Below are 9,577 nucleotides of genomic sequence, written 5' to 3'. Positions count from 1 at the left end.
ACAAATACAGAAGGACCTCCTACACCAAACTCTAGCTGATAAAAATATTGTATGGCTCGTCCTGCCAACAGGTGGAATCTATTTCTGCAGTCTTTAAGCTGACTTGATGCCCGCATTTACTTTGAACAATGTATATAGCAAAGGTTTTGCTTTTTGATTTTCAGAAGTTAGGGTGCTTTCAAACATAAGATTTGAATTTTTCTCCTTTTCTTGCTTGCTCACAATCCAAAGCTAACAAAGCTTGTACAAGACTAATGACGAAACACTATTTTCAAATAAGTACCTAGTTATAAGTCTCAAGGCACATGGGAGAGGCTACTTAAACTCTCCCAAATCCAGTCAGTTTGCCACGTGGCCTATATATCTGAAGAATTCCAGTTGAGACCAGAAGAACTACACAGCCTCTGATCCTGAGATTTAGACTTATGCACAGATAGATCATTAATTTAGGTACTATATAATCACCAATGAAAATAATATGTTGTACAATTATAATTTATAATGGCCCTTTCACTGATTCTCTACATACTTTTTAGGTAAAAAAACAAGCTTTACCTTTGAATTTTATATACTACTGGTATTTTTAATAAAAAATATCTTTTCCTGTAAAAGTCCAAACTGTAAATGACTTGCCTTTTATCTGATCCACCAGTTCTTTGAGTTCCTGAATTTGAGCTATTCTAATTGAGTTCTCTCCCTGCTGGGCCTTACTACTTCCTGTCTCCTCTCTGTCAGTAGTCCTCCAAATCCCTAGAGTTAATTTAGATCCACTATTGGTGAGCACCACCCTCTAACTTGAAGGAAGGTTCATTTGTGAGAACACAATCAAAATATCACACAACAATTTCCCAATGCTCCTTCCTCCCCTGCCTTCCCCCAGATCCACTACTCTGTTTCTATTCAACAATGAGCTTGCTTCCCAGGGAGATCATGACAAGTATCATAATGTGGAATAACAAGAAACAATAAGACTAGGTACAAACCCTCATATCATGGCTGGAGACAAAAAAAAAAGTAGGAATTAAAGGATCCCCCAAAAGGCAAAAGAGTCAGAAATACTTCCAATCCCACTTTTATGTGTCCCATAAACACCTCCAGTTAAACAACCACAGCTTGTATGCCCAGGGCTGGTGCAAACATTTCCGGGATCCATGGTTGTTGACTTATCTGTGAGCCTGTGTGAGCCCTGCTGTGTTGATTCTATGGGTCTTGTTTTCCTGGTGTCCTCTGAATCCTACAGTCCTTCCTCCCCTTCTTCTGCAAGTTTTGCAATCTGTACCAAGCACTTGGTCTCTGCATTTGCTCCCATCATCTGCTGGAGAAAGCCTCCCTGGTGACAAATGGGCTAGACAACAACCTTTGCTTATGGCGGAATAATATTAGAAATCATTTTACTGACTTTTTCCCAGTTACGTTTGATTCTTTCCAGATTTTGGAGCCATCCAGGTTCCAATTCATGGCCATCCAGGCAGTGTCAGAGAAGTGCTTTCTCTTGTGACTTAGGCCTCAGAATTGGATGGCCACTACCACTAGCTCTGATCCACCATTGTGCCAGGCAGGACAGGTTGTGGGTCTAAGGTTTTGTGGCTGGGTTAGTATCCCAGTATCACCACTAGGAGCCAAGCCTGGTGATAGAAGAAGGACAGTCAGGCTCCATATCATCCAAAATATTTATAAACTTTTGAAACTTTTCTTCTGAGAACTTTGTTTAGCTCTGTAGCCCATTTTTATTAAGTTGTTTATTCATACAGATTTTAGTTCTGCATGTAGTCTAGATAGAAATATTCTGTCAGATATATATGTTGGGAAGATTTTCTCCCATGTAGTAGACTACCTCGTCACTCAATTAACAATTTTATCTGCTGAACAAAAGCTTTTAAATTCCAAAAAGTTCATTTGCCGACTGTTGGCTTTATTTCTCGAGCATCCAGGGTACGATTTAGGAAGTCTGTCTCTTATTGTGGACTACTATAGGGGTTTGAATAGAAGTGCCTCTCATAGGCTCATGTATTTGAGCACTTGGAGTATTAGCAATGTTGTTTTGGAGGGTTATGGAACTCATAGAACACAAATTTTCCTGGGGAGCTGCATTTCCAAGGGGTCATGAAAGATTATAATTTCACTTCTAGTTCATTCTCTTCTATCTGTGTGTTATTGGTAGCTAGATGAGCATGCTTCCTCCTGCAACACCTGCTGCAATGCTTTCTTTTTCATTATAGGCTTCCCGTTTGAAAACATATGTCAATACAAACCCTTCCATTAGATGCTTTTGTTCATGGTATTTGTCACAGCAACAAAAGTACCAAATAAACCTATGCACTTTCTCCACTGACAGTTTCAGAGTTTCAATACCATTTTAATACTTTCTGTTGTCTTATTGCTCTAGTTAAGAATCAAATCCTATTATTGAATAACAGCAGGATATCTTTCTTCTGATTTTAAATAAAGTGTCACAAAACCTTTTCTTCATTTGCCATGTTGTTAGTTGTTAATTTATAGAGTATAGCTTTTATTGTGTTGAGAAAGCTCCCTTCTAATAATAGCTCATTCATGACTGTAATCATGAAATCATGAACTGGATTAAAGGTTGTTTTTCTACATTTTCAGATGTGATCATGCAGTCTCTGACTTTGAGACTCTTCATGTGATAAAACACATTTATTGATTTAAGCATGTTGGACCACCCTTGTAAATATGAATGAAGCTAAATGAGTCCTAACAAATAATATTTGGTATTTCTTGAATTCTGCTTACAAGTATTTGAGGCACTTGCACATATAGAATACAAAGAAACATAATTAAAGAGAATAATTCTTGGAAAAGTAGAGCGAAAATATTCCTTTACCTGAAGTCTTCAAAACAACATCCCCTCGGCTGTGTCTAAGAGCTTTCTTCAAGAAAATATTATTGCATATGAATTTAGATTTGTTACATTTTTACAATTTAAGCAAATAATATATTGTCATTCTTACTAAGTATAAGACAAAGCAGAATATATATGAATGTGACAAAGCATACCAATATTTTCAAGGAAATATTTTTCTTTAATACTGGTTAACAATGAACATTTATATGCAATTAAGAATGATCAGAGTGCAAGTGTTTAATTATTTGTCTACAGCCCACTATATGTTTAAATACTCTCATCATTGCCTTTTTCATTTCTTGATTCCTGAATGTGTAGATCACAGGTTTCAGAATGGGGGTGACAACTGCCTCAAATATGGACAGAAATTTATCCAAGTGTGTGAAATAAGAAGGCCGTGTGTAGATGAACATCACAGGACCAAAGAATTAGACCACTACGGTCACATCAGCTGAAAGTGTAGACAGGGCCTTAGAGGAGCCACTTGTAGAATGTTTCTGAACAGTAAATATGATGATAATATAGGAAATGATCAGTATGAAGAAGGAACCTACAGACATAAATCCAGTGTTGACAGAGACTAGTAATTTCAGTCTGTATGTACTGAATGTATCTACACAGGCAAGTTTGATGAACCCAGGAAAGTCACAATAGAAGCTGTCCAAAACATTTGGTCCACAAAATGGTAAGTTTACTACAAAAGCCAATTGAATGAGAGAATGGATAAAGCCAGCCACCCAGGAAGCCACTGAAAACAAGATGCACATCTTTGGGCTCATAATGGTCAGATAATGGAGAGGTTTACATATGGCCACATATCTGTCAAAGGCCATGGCTATGAGTAAAATCACCTCCACACCACTAACGAAGTGAATGAAGAATATTTGGGTGATGCATCCTCCAAAAGTGATGACTTTATGCTTTCTCAACAGATCATAAATCATCTTGGGGGACACAACAGAAGAAACACCCAGGTCGATGAAGGAGAGGTTAGCCAACAGAAAGTACATGGGAGAGTGTAAATGAGGGTCAGAAGCCACAGCAAACACGATGAGGGAGTTTCCTGTCATGCTTGTGACATAAAGCATGGAGGAGAACACAAAAAGGAATAATTGGATGTCCCAAGATTTGGTGAGTCCCAGGAACACAAATTCTGACACCACAGACTGATTCTTTCCTTCCATTGGCTTTGTTTGCAGTACTACCTGAAGGAGGAAATGTGAGAAACTGTAAATTATAATTTTATAAATAGAATAGGAGAATCTCCTAGTAATGAAAATCTATTTTACTGCAGCATTGAAACTGACTTTAATGTAAGTAGTGTGAGAGAAGGAAGTTCTATACACAATCAATAATCTGAAATTTATAAATTAGTTTGAATTATGACTTAACACCTGTAGCAAAAGTTTTTATCAAAACTCAAAAGAAAATAAGGTTTGATGGATTTTAAAAGGGGATATTAGGGCTTGGAGAGATGACTCATCAGTTAAGAGCACTTGCTATTATTTCAAAAGACCCTAGTTTTGTTCTTAACCTCCATTCAAGTAGCTTAAAATAGCCTAGAGTTCTAGCTCCCCAAAGTCAAATGACACCTCTTGGTTTCCATAAATTTCCACAAACATGAAACATGAACTTAATCTCAAGAACACATACAAGTAATTTTTAAATGAACCTTTAAAAAGAGAATATTTTTACAAACTGTTGATGACATTTAAATTAACACATTCATTAAAGAAAAAAGTATGGAAAGTTTTCAAAAACTGAAGTACAGTATAAATTTGCAGCACAGTATAGGTGTGCTTGTCTAACAATTTATTTCTTTATATTGGCTTTATCCTTAATAGTATAATACAAAAAGAGAAGTGGGCTGGGGTATAAAGTATAAAAAAGAAGACAAGAGAAGAGATGCAAATGATTAAAAGAGAAATACCATATAATATAAAAATTCTCACCTTAAGGGTATATAAACAGAAGAAAACATTATATGAATATGTTTCCCATTTTGTTGTACTATTACTCTTAAAAATTAATATTATGGTGAACAACCTTTGTTCATTTAACATTTGTAGACACGTTAATTGTAAAGGCACAGATATAAAAACAAAAAAATGTAAGAATCCTTTTATCATAATCCTGTGAAATGATTTGTATTATTTGTAGTTTTATTTTATTTAGAGAAGAAACAGCATAGCAGACATCATCTTTTCTTTATATTCAGGAACCGTGATTAATCAGCTATGTGCTGTCTACCATTTGAAAAGATGCTGAGCAGTCAACCTTGAGTTTTCTTTTTGTTAAACAAATTAAAATGGTTACTTCAGTGAAGTTATAGGAATGAAACACAGATCACAGTCATGCATTCAGTAAGGACTGGGCAGGACAGAGTGAGGCAGACATAAATATCTTATCATGTCCACAATAGTTAAGAGCTACATCTGTGGATATTTAATTAATTCTAACATAAAAATGCATTTCTTCCTCTTGCTCATAGCAGTGACCAATTCATGAGATTACTCAAAAACATTAATGAATATGAATAAGCAGAGGGCATCACACTACCATGGGCAAATATGTTTCAAAATGTACTACTCGTCTCCCATTAATGAATACATTACATTATTCACATCATTTCAACAAGAATACAACACAACATATCAAATGTGAAATTGGTGCATTTGTTCTCATAGAACATCATATATATGTTTAGTACTCAATAAAAATTGAATTCATTGGTTCATTTCTCAAACAGCAACCTCTATACAGCTCAATTTACATCTGTCTTCTCATTAGTGCATACCAAAGTTTAGACTCTGAAAACCTAGAAAATGAGGGAAAAATAAATACATATTTAATGAAATTTGAAAATTCTCTATGTTTTTTAAAACTACAAAATAGACATGATTATATAATATTAAAGATTGGATAGAATTATGAAATGATAAAGAAAATGAACTGTAATCTTTTCTTTAGGAATTCTAACTCTGCCCTAAGCCTGTCTTAAGCATACTTCCTCTGGTTCTCAGGGCTTCCTTACTCTTTCTTTAAAGTTCTTTTCCCTTCATGTACTTGATTTCCATGTCACCTTAACTAATTCTCTCTCTCTCTTTTTCTCTCCTTCACATTCTTACCTTCTTTCTCAGTCTCTATCTTTCTTCTGCCCCTCTCTCTCCTTCCTCCCCTAAAGTACTGCTGAGATTTAAAAAATTGTCTTCCCTGGGGTAATTTTCTTCCAAACACTAAATTATTCTCACTCTTCAAAAAGCAGTAATAAAGGGATAAATAAGAATGAAGAAAAAATCTAAATCTAGGTCATGTAGAATGTTCATAGGAAGACTATGAAATTTGAAAAGTTGGTGTATAATAGGGATAGAAAATTGAGAAAGCTTACTGTAAAATAGGCAAAAATATTTAAATTATGAACTTATTCCCCACAGTTGAATCTGTCTGTATTTTCACTATGCTTATATTTTCAAAGCATTCCTAAATCCAAAGAAACCTAAATCATGAGATTTGTTATAATAACACAGTTTCCGTAAGATCATCTTATCCTTCATCAAGATTTGTATTACATAGTATTATCTATTTAAAAACTGAAAAAAGTTTTTCAAATATGGTTGACCTAATTTAAGACATGACTACATTTATTTAATAGTTTGGGAGATATAAATAGCTCTGTATCTTATTCAAATACATAATTAGGTAAAAGTCACCTCATACATCTTTAGTCTTCCTAATAAGAACACTGATCAGAATGAAATTAATTCAAACATTCAAACTTTATATTTTATACCACAGATGAGAGCAAGAAAATAATTAAACCTTTTATATTTTAAATACCATTTTGTTCTGAAATTAAAATGACATTTTGTCACAACATATATTTTCAACATTGAGGCTTTTGTTGTCATGTTAAAATTTACTTCTGGTCAGGTTTTTATAACACTCTTCCAATCTGAGAAGCATGAAAATCTCTCACAAATTTGCATCTGTTTTACAGAACATCCATCAAACATTTTGTAGAAGGTGAGTTGTTCACACTCAACCTATTTTTAAAAGTAAGAAAACAGAAAACCGCAAATGATTATAAGTATCATTGGTATTTCATTAGTTACCAGTTTGTAGGTATTATATCATTCATTCAACCAGTTATAAGCGGACAAAGAATGATTAATTATATTTCTACATAAAGTTAGTAGAAAATGTTACAAGGTTGTTTGACTTCTCAAGGCCATTTACAATGTGGTTTTAGCTCATAGGCAGTCGGTAACTTAGCCTTTGCCAATACTTCAGTTGCTGTTAATCAGCTATCCTCATGTGCGTTAAATTCCTTTTCCTTACTTCTCTCTACTTTGGTGGTCTTCCTCAAGCCCTTTAGGATGTGACTCTTGTTCACAGTAATTCCAAGCACAAATTTGCATCTAAGAATTAGCCACCCACGCATTGCTAAGTTTAATTTCAGCCATGCATTTTACCTGAATGATAACAACATCATCTTAGCAGAGTCAAGATTCTCTGTGTGCCCTCACATAAAATGCCACATGGAATCTTCCATTAGGGAGATAAGAAGCTAATTATATGTACCTCAAGAGGTCACAGACAAGGTATACTCTAAAAACATAGCAATTTAAAAGCATCATGTGGTTATAGAATCCTTTTCTCTAGAGTATTGTGTTTTGGTCTATTTGACCACAGAATTTCTGTAGCTCACAGTATAATATTAAGGAGAAGAACAAAAGAAACCAGGGTTATTATGGTATCATTAAACTACATGAATTTGAAAGTTTAAAAGTTAACATGGTGGCAAACACCTTTAATCTCAGAAATCATAAGGCAGAATCAGCTAGATCTCAGTGTGTTTTAAGCCAGCCTTAAATAGTGACTTTCAAAACATTTAGAGCTACATAGTGAGATCCTGCTCAGTGTAGAAAATTTTCACTGCTATTATTCTTTAATAATAGATAAATATTCTCTCAAAGTATACCTAACATCACAGAGTTAAATCAAACAAATATTTTAATTATAGTGTAGTTTAAGAAGAAGAATTTGTGTGAAGTCCTCATTTTCAGTAAAACTGTGACCTATAACTACAATGTCACAATATCTATTAACTAAGAATAACAAAGAAACAATGCTCCACACATGTCAATTCCTACAACCCCCTGAAAGAATGTTGCTACTATATAAGAAGAGTTTCACAGTTTATACAAAGAACAGACGGTAGAACATCATCTAATAAACTGTTTTACAAGTAAATAAACATGAATGTAGACAAAAATAGATTTATTTCCAATGAGTACCACAGCACAGTAAGGGTGTAGGAACAGTGAACTATACTGTGATTTGATTTTCTACAACTTGTAAGGAAATGGCTGCAACAAAGAATGGCGTACTCGTATCAAGGGTGTGGACTGCTGCTTAATAAATCCACAAATACGAGAGAAAAGGAAAATGAGTGTAACTGGAGCGGTGAAATATTTGTAACTTTTGTCTTCTTAAATCTGAGAGATGAACAGAGTTGGGAAAATAATATCAAATTAGGAAAGCATTGGGCCATATAATGAGTAGTTATGTCATTGCCAGATGTTTTCATAAGATTTGTTCTAATAACACAGTTTCCGTAAGATCATCTTATCCTTCATCAGGATTTGTATTACATAGTATTATCTATTTAAAAACTGAAAAAAGTTTCACTTAAATAACCATCTATCTTGACATGATACATTTTATATGTATCATTATTTGTTTACAATGTATGAAAATCACTTATCAGAGATTGTTAAAAGAACACCAAAACAATCCCTAAATTCTAAAACTCATGTTTCCAGTCCCCACTCTAAATTAGAGTCCAAATTGCATCCACATAATTGGCAGATTTCTTTATTAGATATTTTTCAGTGGACAGTCTCTTCCAAGTTAGGCCAGCAATGTATGTGTATACATTCACAATACAGGTTTATGTTTTCTTCTCCACAATGGGGAAAATACTGCATTGTATATGCACACACACACACACACACACACACACACACACAGAGAGAGAGAGAGAGAGAGAGAGAGAGACAGAGAGAGAGAGAGAGAGAGAGAGAGAGAGAGAGAGAGAGAGACAGAGAGACAGAGAGACAGAGAGAATATGTACATTATGATTGGTTTTAATGACAATTTGCCACAAATTAGAATCACCTAAGTAGGGAGAAGACTCTCCTGAAAAATTGTCCTGATGTCTTGTAGATATAGATGTCATCTCCTTCTTTCTTTTACTTAGAAAAGCCATCTAAAATTGTTCATGTGTATGTGTGTGTTTGTGTGTGTGTGTTCAGGATAAGGAATCTGTGACATTCTATACTCCAATTTAATCTTTTATTCTACAAAATTTACATATTATTTTCCTGCTCCAGAGCAACCATAAAATGCATAGCATTGACAAGTAATACTTCATCTCCAAACCCACAAATCCCAGGCAACTTCAGCAACATCATGAGACATGGACTACAACTGCATAGAACAAACCAAGAGGTGAGTGACCAACAATTCAGCTGGTCAGCCCAGTATCTATGCCCTAGGCAAAGCATGGGCACTTTCCACACCTCAGCTACAAGGGCAAACCTCCTATAGGCAGGGTACCCAAGCACTACCTATCAGGTCCTGCAATCTATGTGTTCCATTTCAATCACAAGCCTACTCATCTCCTGTGACCTCAGAAGCCCCCTGAGA

General features: G+C 34.8%; 1 pseudogene; it reads right to left on the bottom strand.

Annotated features, from left to right (window-relative positions):
- Nucleotides 1–3,078: 3,078 nt before the first annotated feature.
- LOC142844977 (olfactory receptor 4F3/4F16/4F29-like) lies at nucleotides 3,079–4,050 on the bottom strand (annotated as a pseudogene).
- Nucleotides 4,051–9,577: the final 5,527 nt, after the last annotated feature.

Source organism: Microtus pennsylvanicus, chromosome 2 (genome assembly GCF_037038515.1).
Source record: "Microtus pennsylvanicus isolate mMicPen1 chromosome 2, mMicPen1.hap1, whole genome shotgun sequence".
NCBI classification, from domain to species: Eukaryota; Metazoa; Chordata; class Mammalia; order Rodentia; family Cricetidae; genus Microtus; species Microtus pennsylvanicus.
Note: the sequence above shows the minus strand (reverse complement) of the source record. Positions and strands in the feature narration are given on the sequence as shown.